At 39.3% G+C, this 15144-nt stretch overlaps 1 protein-coding gene across 1 annotated transcript in view; it reads left to right on the top strand.

Annotated features, from left to right (window-relative positions):
* HS6ST3 (heparan sulfate 6-O-sulfotransferase 3) overlaps positions 1-15144 on the top strand; it is a 771133-nt gene that overhangs the window by 748645 nt on the left and 7344 nt on the right. The window lies entirely within an intron of this gene.

Raw genomic sequence — 15144 nt, 5'->3', positions numbered from 1 at the left:
AGCACGTCATTTCAAGAAAAGACACAGAGATAGTAGCAGATGTCAGGAACAGGTGACCTTTTTTTCAAATGCTTATCACCAAGAGAAATAATCAACACAAAGGGGCTTATGTAGGGAAGTTCCCTAAGCAGGGAACTTACAGTTGTATCATTCTGTTGCTTAAGGGATGCACCCCCTCCCAACACACCATTTTAATCGTGTATTGATTGCACAAATGGAAAAGCCACCTCTCGTAGCCCTAAGCTACATTTACTTTGAAAGTCTTAAAGATTATTTTCTCAGATTTACATATAGCAGCGAAAAGTGGGATAGTGTCCTCATTTGAGTGTTTTAAAATCTCTAAGAGATGAACGTTGAAAGCTATTACCTCTCGAAGCTTCAATCATGCCTGAAGAAAAATATTTGCAACTTAAGGTCAATGCTCCACACTTGATTTGATGAAGGGAACACCCAAGGCAAAGTTTAGACAGAACGAATTGATTTTTTTCTGGGAGACTTAAATTATCATGCATATATTTTTCTAAATGTCTGTCATTGCTTTATTAATTAAGCAGAATCACAGCTTCAGAGTCACTGCAGCTGAAAGACCCCATTGAATGTCCATGTGCTAAGCTGGGCTTCTGGAAGAAACTCATGCTAATTATCGTGAATAAGTGGATTTTGAAGAGAACTTGATCGCTCTGCATTATTTCCAACATAATTTGGTTTTCCCTAGATTAGTTTGTGCAGTGACACTGGCATCTAGTCACAAATGAGTTACTAGCCCTGCCTGTTGTTCCTAGCATGGAGAAAAATATCGTGGATGGGAGCTGAAGAAGAAAAAGAGAAGCAAAAATGAAAGAGAAAAGCCCTGGTGTCTGGGCCTGGATAAATATATGAAAGTTAAAGATGGTATCTGTTTCCTATTTTGTCTTCAGTGCACAGGTGCAATTAGCAAAAATCTTAGTTGCACCACTTGGTTGGGAGTGAGAGAGGAGACTAGTGCACAGGTAATGCTAGCCAAGGTGAAGTGTTGAGCAGCAACCGCTTTGCTCTTTAGGAGCTGTGGAAAATTCCAAGCTCCCACACTATCCTTCTTGGTCTTTTTTTGATATAGGGCTTTTACAGTGTGCAAGTTCCTTTCAGAATTTACATAAAAGTCTACAAGGGTTATATCAAAAGAACTCCGATTCCATATTGAATAAACTCCCACTAGCCAAACATTGGATAAATTGAGGATCAGTAAGGATCATGACTACAATGTATTGAAACTTCTTAAGTATATTTAGATTCATGAGCTTATGGAATACTAAAACAAACAGCAATAAAAATCCCCTTTGGGGGAGACTGTAAGAAAGCAAGCCACTATTTTGAAAACTGGTAAGTAAAATGTATCAAACGTTCATTTGCCTTTCCTGTGTGAACTCTACCTCAGGATGCCAAATAGTTGATAAGGGAAAGTTTCTTTTTATAGAGGCATTCCAGCTAATAAAATGAAAAAAGAAATGACAGAATAAGACTTTCACCATTTTACAACCGCTTTCTGGATGAACATCAGTGGCCACTGCCATCAGATAAAGAGAGACCCCCAGACTTTATGCACCTCCAGACTGAAGTCTGGAACGCTCCCTACTTAGAAATGAGTGTATTATTTAAGAATAATTCTTCCACAATCAAAAAACATACCAGAAGGCATATCCATATTCTGGCATTTCTGGCTCATTCTCCTGGGTCTCCTTTTTCACTTGATTTCAAAGAAAAAAATAAGCTAATATCAGTGAAACCTCCCAACTTGTAGAATAAAGCATTAATTTTGTGTTTTCTTTCTAATTCTTAACTATGAGCAAAATAAGACAGTGTTGGGTAGTCAATTGATGACTTAGGACCTTAAGGTCGGGCCACGCAGTGTACCATGATATCCTAAGCACCTCACATAGTGTTTCTCATGAGATACAGAACCAACACATGTATTGAAATAAACAAAATGAGCACAAGAGTTGAAGAAAGAAAAAAGAGAAGTCCCAGCTCTACTGCTTTTTACTTGTTGACCTTAAGAAAATCCTTGGATATGGCCGGGCACAGTGGTTCACATCTGTAATCCCAGCACTTTGGGAGGCTGAGGCCGGTGGATCACCTGAGATCAGGAGTTCAAGACCAGCCTATCCAACATGGTGAAACCCCATCTCTACTAAAAATACAAAAATTAGCCAGGCATGGTGGCAGACACCTGTAATCCCAGGTATTTGGGAGGCTGAGACAGGTGAATCACTTGAACCTGGAAGGCAGAGGTTGCAGAGAGCTGAGATCATGCCACGGCACTCCAGCCTGGGCAATAGAATGAGACTCTGTCTCAAAAAAAGAAAAAAAAAAAATCCTTGGATATCTCTGAGCATCAGTTTTCTCATCTGTAAAAGTGGACGAAGAATCTTTCCTTTGCTGTCTTTGATACAATATTGTAGTAAGGATCAAATGAAATAATGGATGAGGAAAGTAGTTTGAAAACTTAAAAAATGTTAGGCAAATAAAAATTTGCTTTAGGTTGTGTTTTTAAATATTCATTAACACATCTTGTTTAATATTTGAAATTTCACTCTGGACAGTTTACGAGGCTCTAATAATCATGGAGAAGTGAGAACGTTGAAGTGCGGAGTGTGTATGTAAAGTATATGTAAATGGTGTGGATCTGCTAGGTATCAGCTACTGCTGGGCCCTTTGTATTCATTATCTTATTCAACAATTCCCACAACCCTATGAAGTCAGTACTGATGCTTTAGCTGTTTAGATGAGGAAACTAAGGCTCCCAGAGGTCCTGTAAGCTAACCAAGTCACACTGAAATTGAGGTGGGTTTAACGTTGGAACTCGAATCTGTCTGACTTCAAACCTATTTTCTTTTCACTCTGTATAAAGTGAAGTTCCCAACACTCTTGAAATCATGCACTAATGCTTTGTCCAAATGAGTACAGTTGGACTCGTACTTTTCTTAAATCTTTTCCTGAATACAGGCTTTGGGACAGCCAACTTCAGGATTCAGCAACCTTCTCTGAATGCTTTTCTGAGTCTTGATAGCATTGTATTCAAGAAAGATCCATTTTAAGGCCAGAAAGAGCATTATGGCATGGAATGAGCTTTGGCTTTGTTTTGATTCTCTTGCATAGCTATTTTCAGCCTTTATTGTTCTGAGATTACTACAGCTTTTGGCTTCTAGATTCTTTAGGTGTGTTAAAAATGAATGCAACTGCAGTAATTTCCCCTTGTCTCTAATGCCCCTTCCTCAAATGTAAATCTATTACAGCTTTGTGGGTGTGCTGGGCTCAGGAAAATTGTTTCTATAGCTTCTTCTAAGCTGTACATATTCAGACCATCCTCTGGATCCATGCACTCCTGTGCTAAAGTAGAACGGAAGCCCTCTGTCCCTCCTGCTTCCTGTCCATCCCTGGCCTTGCAAGATGCTGCTTCTCTCTCATCTCCTGCTGCCTCCCTGCAGGTAGACACAAATCCCTCACCTTGTGATGTTCATTTTGCATCCAAAGCTTTGAGTTCCACAAAGCCTAGGCCACTGCATCATTAAGTCATAAACTGAACCTCCAAGGTGGCCTGATTTTTGCAAGACAATGGAAGAAACTGCCAAAACTATTATCACTCTGTGAATTACAGACATCATCTAAATCTAGTACATGACTCAAAAGTTTGTTTTGTTGACTCAAGTGGTGAACACAGGCACAGCACTTAGAAATGTGCTTGGACATAGTATAGATTCAGTAAATGCTGGCCACTATTATTGTTACTCATATCAATTTTTCATTGCATGTGGAACATTCCGTATTTTGAGTTAACATTCCTCTTAATCATTATCAAGGAGATGACCTTGGAGGCAATCTTTGTTTGAGACTTGGGAAGGAATGGAAACAAATTGGAATCTCACAAGTATTTTTGTTTAATACGCCAAAATGATTACCCAGTCCTGATAGCAGAGTGAACAAAAAATTCTAAAACAGAAGAATCCTTCATACAACAGAATGGCAAAATCTAGACAGAGGGGATTTAAAAAAAAAATACTGTGATGTTTTTGGAAAATATGCATCAGAGCTGTCAAATATACATTCTAAATATTGGCACACATGCCTTGCTCTTAAATATTCTGATTTACTTCTTTTCCTGTCCAAATTGGCTGGCGCTAAGCAATTACAACGGAGACACCTCATGGCTTCTACCTGTGTAATTCTCACATTCCCTAAAAGCAGTGCCTGAGAAATTAGCTAAGACGAGAGCGTGGCTGAGCACGGAAGGCCTGATAACACAATCTGAGTGTACTATCTGGTGTTCTGCTTTGCCCGGCTGGGATTAGAGCTGCGAGTGAGACTGAATTGGGCCTTATCTCACTCCAGGGCGGCTCTAGGCTTCAGGTGGATACCCGCATGCATAAACCACAGCTTTGCAGAGCGCCTTGAGACATCCTCATGCCCAAATCCCAGTGATGCAGTGCAAAGCAGGGCGCCTCTGAACCAAATAATCACAGAAGTCCCTGAATAATGCATGAGAGCAGGACCCTCCCAGGCACATTTGAAACTGTACTGGGAGGAACTGTACTCAACAAGATAGCAAAAACAAGCCCCTGGAACATGCATTCCCTGAAATTTATTCTTGCAGCAGCCACTTGGGGGAAAGTGAAAGCAAATGTGACAACCACCCGAAAATCGTGGCATTTTAGTGAGTTCGATGCTCACAGGTTTCCTGTCAATATAACGCAGCGACGTGACAAGATTTGAAATTTCCTCCTATTGATAAATACCATCTCTCCCTCTAGGGAAGCAGGGGGTTGACTGATCATCATTAAGAAATGACCTGTATCATCAAGAAGCCTCTTCTTTGATGCTTTTGTTTGGTTGGTTTTGTATAATACGTGGCTTCCCATAATTGAAGTTAGCTGACACTCAGCCATTGCATACAAACTACATCTCCAGAGGTCGTTTCTTTTTTTTTTTTTCCAGAGGTCATTTCTTTGAGGACTAGTACCGAATATAATCGGGTGAGGGACCTCCATCTTTCTGATCCAGATGTTGGCTTTAATATAGCTGCAGTGCTGATGAGTGGGATTTGATTCCACAAATGTTTAGTCTAATTTGACATTCCAGCTGTTCATTAAATGGAAAATAAACAATCTCTTTGGAAAGTTGTTTCCCCAACATCATGTCACAAACTCTAACCAGATTGTCCTGGAATGGCAGTCTCAGACCAAGGTTTGACTCAGAGCACCTTCCTGTTCCAGCACCCTCTTGGCTCCCAGGCAGCCAGCTCCCTGTGCCCCATGATGTCAGGCCTCATGGAATAGTCAAGTCCTCTCTGGCTTTGACTGTACCTGGATACTATTGGCAAAAACCATCTTGAGGCATTTTGACAGTGAAACGGGAGGAGTTCTCTTGACTCAGGAATTCTACTCCTAGGAACTTATTCTCTGCACAAATATTCATGGCTTAGAATGTTCATCAGATTCTTGTTTAAAATAAACCCCCAAAATAGAATGTCCCTAGTTGTCCCAAACTGGAGATTGGCCAAACAAATTATGACACATCTATAAATGGAATATTATGCTCTTCTGGAAGGACATTGTATTCTTATGAAAGAATATTAAATAAAATGGAAAAGCATTCACCCCGTCTTTTTAAGTTAAAAACATGTTATAAATATGTTGTGCAGTATGAATTCAAAATGTAAACATATTTATAACTTTAAATAATAATCAAATATATATATATATTTAACTGTGCCTATGTATGAGTAAAGTGATTATAGGTAATTTTTATTTTCTTCTTTTTTTTTTTTTTTTTTGAGATGGAGTCTCGCTCTGTCGTCCAGGCTGGAGTGCAGTGGCATGATCTCGGCTCACTGCAACCTCCGCCTCCCATATTCAAGCAATTCTCCTACCTCAGCCTCCCAAGTAAGTGGGATTACAGTTGCATGCCGGCTAATTTTTGTATTTTTAGTAGAGATAGGGTTTCACCATGTTGGCCAGACTGGTTTTGAACTGACCTCAAGTGATCCTGCCACCTCAGTCTCCCAAAGTGCTGGGATTACAGGTGCAAGCCACAGCGCCTGGTCTATTTTCTTCCTTTTTACTGTTCTACAGTTCCCACACTTTCCATAATGGTAACACATTATTGCATATCTAAGTGAGGGAAATAATAATTTAAAAAAAAAAACAAGAACAGCTAAATCTAAACTATTCTTCCTTTAAAGTTATCAGGTGTGTGAGGAAAGCCACCCAAGCCTCTCCCCTCCTGAGGGAAGCCCTGTGGGCCCTCCCATCCCCTTGTCTTACCTATTGAAGAGAGTCAAGATCCATGGGTAGTAAGCAAATTAAAAATGCCTGAGCCCAAAGGGTCTGGCTGCCTTCTAAGTCAGCATGAGGGAGAAGGTAATGGCATCTTGGAGGGAGCAGCGCCTGTCTCCAGCACCCTCTTGGCTCCCAAGCAGACATGCTCCCTGTGCCCCAAGATGTCAGGCCTCATGGAAGAGTCAAGTCCTCTCCGGCTTTGACTGTGCCTGGATACTATTGGCAAAAACCATATTGAGGCATTTTTGACAGGGGAACAGGAGGGATTCTCTTGACTCAGGAGTTTTACCCCTAGGAAATTATTCTCTGCACAAAGGAAAAAAGCATGCGGCGCATGGCTTCTTTGTGAGGTAAGATGACCACATGCACGCATCTCCATTTCCTCTTCCTCACGTTGCGGACACCCTCGGAACCAATCGCTCTGACACACACCACTGTCAGCTTCCTAAAGCTCTTTATTATGATACTTCACAATTCTAGTCTCCAACTTCCCATTGGCTTAGAACATCATTCTTAAATTCCTTAATTTGTTCTCAAGGCTTGAATCGAAGGCCTTTTCATAGCTGTGTCAAAGGGCAGTCTGATTGCTAAGCCTTAACTGCCGCAATATCCCTATCAAATACTGTGCAGGGCAGACAATACTCTAGTGAGATAATGAAGAATGAGTGGCTCATGATGAGTGTGCAGCAACAAAGAGAGCCAAGAAATTAATTCCATTCTGAACATTTGGAAACTGACTCCTGCACACAGCACAGCAGGGCAGAGGGAGCTAAGCTTCCTTTTTTTTTAAATGCACACATCAGCTTCTGTTTAAGATGTGCTGGTCACCTGTGCACGCTCCATGGAGAGGATCAAGATCCTCACAAGATCTAGGAATCTGGGGCTGATAAATGTTATATATTTATTCACTCCACAAACATTCAACAACTGAACACCCAGGATATATAAGGTCATGCATTATACGTCCTGGGGAATCAAAGGTGAGTCAGGCAAAGTTCCCTCTCTAAAGCCTGTACAAGTAACGCTGGTCACCAGAATAAAGATTGTGCATGAGGAGATCTCTGGTTTCGCAGGGCAATGGGGGAGAAATCCCTTCTACAGAGGACGTGAGAGCAGGCTGGGTGGAGGAGTTCCTACCTGATCTGGTTCTTATGAATGCATAAAACTGTGGAGTGTGGCGCTATTAATTTTGCTGCTTTGTTTTATGAGGGTTAAGCTGGTGGTAGAAGGAATCTATTTACTAAACTGTTGTGAACCTAGCATTTTGAAGTTCTTTGAAGTGTGTTCTCATTGGACAGGCAAGTCATAGCCTCATAAACATGAGTTTCTTTTAATCACCACCAGCAAAGTGATTCCAGGGACTTATACTCCTCATTCTACCATTTGGATGAAGATACTAGCTCTGCCTCTTATCTACTGCAGTATTGAAAAGGAAGGATTTGCTAGAAGGAAAGAAAGAAACAGAGAAGAGAAAAAAGTAGTATAGAGAAAGCTGACAACAGAAAGCAGGGGAGAGCAGTAGTAGCAGGCGGGTGCACGGCACTTCCTTAATCTGTCCTGGATTCTTTCTCTTCAACACCCACAGTTCTGGGATTGTCCCTGCCGGTCTCTTACCATGGCTGCTGAATGTTTCCTGTTTCTCTACTTTAGGTAGAGATCTTTAATACTGTTTAATACTTTAATACTATTGCTGAATAAGTCTTTCTAAATTAACACTTTCAATTTCAGCCATTCACAATCCCATTCAGAGCCTATGGCAATTGGGTCTCAACATCCTGCTCCAGTCTATGCCCTCCTTCCATTCATTCATTAATTCATTCATTCATTAAATGAATGTTTAGTGAAATGCACAACATGAGCTTCCTGGTCAAGTCAGAGTACTCTGCTCTAGGTACATTCATGAAGAGCTCTCTTAAATATTCTTTAAATCCTGACCTCTGTAACTTGCTAATGAATGCATTTTTCTACTCTACCACACCTGTGCAGTAAGACTTGACGGCATTTTCTTCTTTTCTTTTTTTTTATGTTCTCAACATTTCCTGAAGCAGATCCTTACACATAGCAAACCCTCAATAAGCATGTGTTAATTAAATGACTTGCTAATTAAAGAAGGGAACAAATTATACAATAAACTGCTCAGTGAAACATAGGTTCTTGAAACAGCAAGGAAGAAAACCAGTAAGTTTAATTTTAAAAATAGATAAATAAACCTCATTGTTACTAATTACTTGTCGTATAAAATATTCTCCTTTTTGCAGTAAGTCTGTGTTGACTGTTTCATTCCATATCACTGACCATCACAATCAAATGACAAGTGCATTAGAAGATTATATATCTTTTTACTCCTTGCACACATTTTAGGCATTTTTAAAACTATCAGTTTAGTTTTAGGAGAGGAAAGAAAGGCATATTTATCAAAGGCAATATTAGACTTAGTTATTAAAATATACTTATTTCATGTAATGATAATGTTCTTTTACATAGCAATTATTTGTTGAATATCTGCTGTGAGTAGGGTTTTGTGGTAGGTGCTGGGACTTTTGCTAGGGATCTGAGGCCTAAAGTAGGGTTATCGAAAAGGACTTTAGAGGGTAGACGTGACCAAGACTGTTACATTTAAGTTAAAAGTGCTGTAAGTGATGCAGTAAACTCTATAGGCTGGAAAGACAAGGAAGATGGATGTGGGCCTTGAACTGGTCCAGGGAAGATAAGCAGGATACCAAAAAGCAAAGAAAGGGAAAGGCTTTCAAAGTGAGGAAGGCAGTCATACCTTTGTATTGTATTTAGGATTTTGTAACGTGATCACCTTACAGCAGAACAAGATACTAAAAGTGGTTTGAAACTAGTTATGGAAATGTGTGTGTTCCATTTGGTGGAACTTCAGTAAGCCTTGATGGCCCATATTATAATTATCAATTAAAATGATTATTGACTTAACTTCATTCCCTAATCTTTCTCAGCATACAAGTATTTGCCATCATAACCCTCATAGCCACAGAACAGCAGTTCTAAAGAGCTCCAGTTGCTTTACAGACATTCTTAAATGAATTCACCCAAGCCCTCAATGAAGCAGGTGACAAACAGCAGATCTGCTGACAGGATGCTGTCACCATGGCAGACAAAGCGATCTGTCTGAAGGACTGTTCTGGCCCAGGGAGATTGGTGTAACATTCTCTTAAGTTGGTAGTTAGCATTTCTTTCACTTTACCAGAATCAGTGTGTGCCCAAGATCTCCTTGGGGACATGGAATATTAGCCTTTGAGTCCCTAGTGCCTAGTTCCAATGTTTGGCAAATAGATGGGGCTTCATTAAAGTTTGGAGAATTAAAGAATGAATGAACAGATAGATTGAAGGTGGGGGCATAGAGTTTGCTTATTTATCGTTTCACTATGTGGGAAGAGCTTAGGTTAACTATAAGGGAAAATATACAAACAAGTGATACTGTCTATGCATAGGAGATTGAATTAAATGGAACAGAGGGTTCTCTGCATTGTGGCCACGCAGCTCTCAGGTGCTACCCGTTCTTCCTCTCTAGTCTTCATTTTACCCACTTAAAAATGATTTGGAGTTCTACCAACCAAGGGGGTCAACTTGAAAGTAACTCCGCTCTGACATCAAAACATAGAAACGTCCTAGTGGAACGCTTTTATTGATGAAGTATAAAGTCATCCTATCTTATGGATCTGAATCTGAGTGGCTAAAAGTCACAGGTTTAATAATGACATGCCTTATGATATTCAACTACGGTAATGTAGTTGACATCGAACTCCATTGTGCTGTTGAACAAGTAAGACTTAAAAAATAAAGTTGGAGATTTCAGTAGTACTGGATCCTTTAAGTACTTTCATTAGAGACTGAACTGGGAGTTATGCGAGCAGGGGAAAATGAGTTGGGAGGAGATTCATGAAATCAAAGCAAAGCTTGTCAACAATGAAAGTTAGGCGTGTGGCCTGGAGACAGACATCATTTCATCAATGACTTGTGTAGTTTTCTATCTGAAAGTATATAAGCAAGCAAAAAGAGATAAAAAATTGATATGAGAAAAATGATTTCATTAATCACATTTTCAGTTTTTTTTCTTCAGTAGTTGAGTGTTCTTTAACCCTATTGGTTTCAACCCTATTGGTTTATCATTTATTATTGAGTTCTTCAACCCTATTGGTTTATTATTACTTCTAACTTTCTATTTAGTCTGCTCTGCAGAATGGAAACAAACAAAATGTACATGAGAATATGTCTGTCTAAAGTGATTTCCAGATGCTTTTAGCCACTCAAGTTCAGAACCATAAGATAGGATGACTTGATACTTCATCAATAAATATGTTCCACTAGGAAATTTCTATGTTTTGATGTCAGAGCAGAGGTAGTTTCAAGTTGACTCCTTTGGCTGATAGAACTCCAAGACATTTAGGACTTATTTTACTCATGTAAATGTCATGCTACAATTTGGCTAGTCAATGTTTGATGCAAGGTTAAACTGCATAAAGTTAAATTTGAAACCAAAGCCATTTTAAGCCTAAACCAGTTTCAGTCAGATTTAAGATTATGTGGAATAAAGATTTCCAGTGGAGTGATGGTCCTGGAAGGTCTGTGGCCAATTTTCTTAACTGAGACAAAAGCCTGAAACATGAACAAGTCCCAACATAGGACTAAAGCAGGATTAATAATGACATGCCATATGATATTCAACTATAGTAATATCCACTCTGAGCACAACTTTATCATCAGTATTTCCTCTTGGAGCCCAGAAGCTGTGTCAGTCACTTTCTGCTTGCCATACTGACCTTTTGGGAAAATTGTCATTCTGTCACAGTGAAAGACAACAGAGTCATGGAAAATGGTGATTGGCAAAAGCAAGAGCTCAGACTGGTCTGCCCTTGGCAGTTTCAATAAATTTCACCTCCTGATTTAAAGGAAAGTGAATGTTACTTAAAGATTTTGAAGTTTCTTTAGCACATTTCAAAACTTCCTGACTTACCCTAGTGGTAAGGCTAGACAGTCAAGATAACAGAATATAGAAAATGTAGTTTTAAATATTGTAGCTTATCAATTCATTTTAAAAAGCAGAATAACGTTGTACCATTACATTTCTCATTTTTTAAAAAGTTGCTTTTAGTTGGTGTGTATTTTTTAAAAATTCATTTTACCTTGGGCAAGTAAAACACATACTAGGTTGAGTTTTTTACTACACAATAGGAAGTTTTCCTTCTTATAATATAGTGATGATTTTTTTAGTGTATCAGACCAGATTAATTCAAGTTCTATAACTTACTACGAATATAACCTTGGGCAGCTTATTTTATCTCCCCAAATCCTTAGATTATTCAACATTAAGTGAAATAAAAATAAATCATAATATGCACACATCTCATAGGATTCTGGAATGGGTTAGACTGTTACTTAGCGCCATGCCTGGCACTTCACAAGTTTGCACTGTCAAGGGTCTTGGGCACCAGACTATAGGTAAAGCATTTGACATCCAAGTGTTTCAGTCAGTTTATCTAAATAAAAAATTTGCTGTTACAATTGAAAACAAAATTAGAAAACTTTTGCCCCAAGATCTTGAAAAAGTGGTTTTTTTCTAAATGGTATAGGAAGTGATCAGTTAGTCTTGAATGAATAAAGTATCTCCTTTAAATCTAAGTCTTCAACAATTTATTCTTTGCCTCTGTAATTATTAGGCATCTCTAGAGACTGAGTTCCCTTTCTTGGGAATTAGGAATGTGTTCTTTTCCATTGATTTAGCTTCTCTATTGAGCTTCTTATTCTCTCTGTTGACTCTTAGTTCCCACACACACTCAGAATATTGCATCATTTTCTTTTTCCTTTTCTTTCTTAACCATTCCTTTGAAATCAATGCTAAAATTTTCTTACCAAAGCCAATTTTCAGAGTGTGGTGGCAAAGCAGTTCTCTTCTGCTTTGAACCTGTCTTGATGTGATAACATCAACTTTTAACTAAGAAGTGGAAGTGAATGTTTTGAGAAGAAGGGGGGAAGAGCAAATTCCCAACTGCTGCAACTTTTTTTTCAATTTTTCTTTTTTTTTTTTTTTAACTTTTAAGTGCAGCAGTACATGTGCAGATTTGTTACATAGGTAAATTTGTATCATGGGTGTTTGTTGTACAGATTATTTCATCACCCAGGTATTAAGCCTAGTACCCATTAGTTATTTTTCCTGATCCTCTCCCTCCTCCCACCTTCCACCTTCTGATAGGCCCCAGTGTGTGTTGTTCCCCTCTATGTGTCCATGTGTTCTCATCATTTAGCTCCCACTTATAAGTGAGAACATGCAGTATTTGGTTTTCTGTTCTTGTGTTAGTTTGCTAAGGATAATGTCCTCCAACTCTATCCATGTCCCTGTAAAGGACATGATCTCATTCTTTTTTATGGGTGCATAGTATTCCATGGTGTATATATACCACATTTTCTTTATCCAGTCAATCATTGATGAGCATTTAGGTTGATTCCATGTCTTTGCTATCACGAAGAGTGTTGCAGAGAACATACATGTGCATGTGTCTTTATAATAGAACAATTTATATTCGTTTGGCTTTATACCCAGTAATGAGATTGCTGGATCAAATGATAGTTCTGTCTTTAGGTCTTTGAGGAATCAGACATCCTTTGATTTAAATATACAGAAAGTCTGATTTATGAGGGCTTGGCTTGCTATTTTTAAACTTTACAATAATGGGAATGCCGTAGGCATTCAGTAGAAACCATACTTTGAGTACCCATACAACCATTCCGTTTTTTTCACTTTCATTAAGATATTTAATAAACATATGAAATATTCAACACTTTTTTATAAAACGGGCTTTATGTTAGATAAATATGCCCAATTGTTGGCTAATGCAAGTGTTCCAAGCACGTTTAAGTTTGGCTAGGCTAAGCTATGATGTTTGGTAGGTTAGGTGTACTCAATGCACTTTCAACTTAGGGCGTTTTCAAATAACAATAAGTTTATTGAAATGTAACCCCGTCATAACTCAAGGAGTATCTATAGTCAGGCACACCACCATTTATCTTTAAGTACAAATGCATGCCCTAACAACATATAGGAGTGATACAGCGGAGGAATATCTACAACTGCTGCCTTTGCTAACACAGATATTTGAAAAACTATGACAATGCAGTGGTAATCAAAAGTCATTCCTCAACAGACTCCTACTGTTGATCTATCTATCTTATATATCTGTGTATCTATATATGTGTATTTATTTTATCATCAAGTTTCTTTGAAGAGCAGACACTGAGTTGAATCAAGAAAAATGACCTAGTTTTGTTCAGCCCTCTGGACACCAGGTTGAGGACAGGCATGCTGGGTAATACTGCTTTCCACTGAGTACATGCTAGGTCACATTGAGGCCTACCTGGCAGCACCAGCTGTGGTTTCTGGGCTCTCTATTGCACCAAGACATTTGTACAGGTGTCAGCACAGGCCTGGTGTTCTTTTCGGAATATTGCAGGGCTAATTTTTTCTCCCTGGGGGAGCTCTGAGTTACTATGATCTACCCTGTATTTCTAGAGCTGTCCCCCCTCAAGGAGCCAAGGACTGAACTGAAATTGAATTGGAATCAGACTGGCTTGTGCTAAAGGGCAAAAGGCTACAATGGGATGTGAGAATTGGAAGACAGCTTGGGGGCCTGCTTCGTAATGGGGTCCTTTCTATGACTTCTGTGACAAATGGACTTCCAGACTCTGCCGGAAAGATGGGGTTGGGGTGGGCAGCTAATTCCACTGGTAGGCTTCTCAAATAATGGAAATGATGGTCCTTATTTTAAACCAGTATTTACTTTCTTCTAATGCCTGCTGTTTCTCTTTCATTTCTCAACTTCTCCATCTCTCTTCCTGCCTCTTAGTACTTCCCTTGTCCTTTTAAACCACAGATATCCTGATCTCTATGTGATTCTTCTAAAGAGAACCATTTAATAATGGGCCTCTTTTCAGTAATCCATTAGGTGGAATTAGATAAGATCTGTGATTGTAATAACCACAGAACCTCAACACTAATAGGTGCTGAACACATAGAAATTACAATTTAAATACCAATATGATGTACAGGAAAGCATGGGAGCTTTGAAATCAAATAGGCCTAACTTAGACTTGCTCCAGTTTCACTTTTCTGAACCTCTGTGGCTTCAGCTTTTATTTTAAAAAGTAACGATAAAACCCATTTTACAAAATTGTCTTGAGGATCATCTGTGCAAGCATCCATAAAGCATGTAGCACAGTTCCTAACACATTGTAGGTGCCCAGTAAATACTAGTCTCCACACCCAACCCATCCTTCCTCAACCCACCTACCTCATAATCCCAAGTAGCAGTATAAAGAGATTAAGGAGGCCAGCAGGCATGCTGGCTCACGCCTGTAATCCCAGCACTTTGGGAGGCCAAGGCAGGTGGATCACTTGAGGTCAGGAGTTCAAGACTAGCCGGCCAACATGATGAAACCCCATCTCTATTAAAAATACAAAAATGAGCTGGGTGTGGTGGCAGGTGCCTGTAATCCCAGCTATTCAGGAGGCTGAGGCAGGAGAATCGCTTGAACCCGGGAGGCAGAGGTTGCGGTGAGCCAAGATTGTGCCACTGCACTCCAGCCTGGGTGAAGGAGCGAGACTCCCTCTCAGAAAAAAAGAAAAAAAAATGAGATTAAGGAGAATACAGGTTCAGCCTTGTCCTTTCTAATACCATGTCCTTGGATAAATCACTTCACTCCTTCATGTAACCCTATCATATGGAACCGCATCTACCACAAAGGTTTGCTGTAAGAATCAAATGAAATAGTAGATGGGTAATAACTTAAAAATCATGGTATTTTCTCTAAATGTAAG

Source organism: Trachypithecus francoisi, unplaced genomic scaffold, assembly GCF_009764315.1.
Source record: "Trachypithecus francoisi isolate TF-2019V2 unplaced genomic scaffold, Tfra_2.0 Lachesis_group18, whole genome shotgun sequence".
In the NCBI taxonomy this organism is placed as follows: Eukaryota; Metazoa; Chordata; class Mammalia; order Primates; family Cercopithecidae; genus Trachypithecus; species Trachypithecus francoisi.
This window is presented reverse-complemented; position numbering and strand designations above follow the sequence as displayed.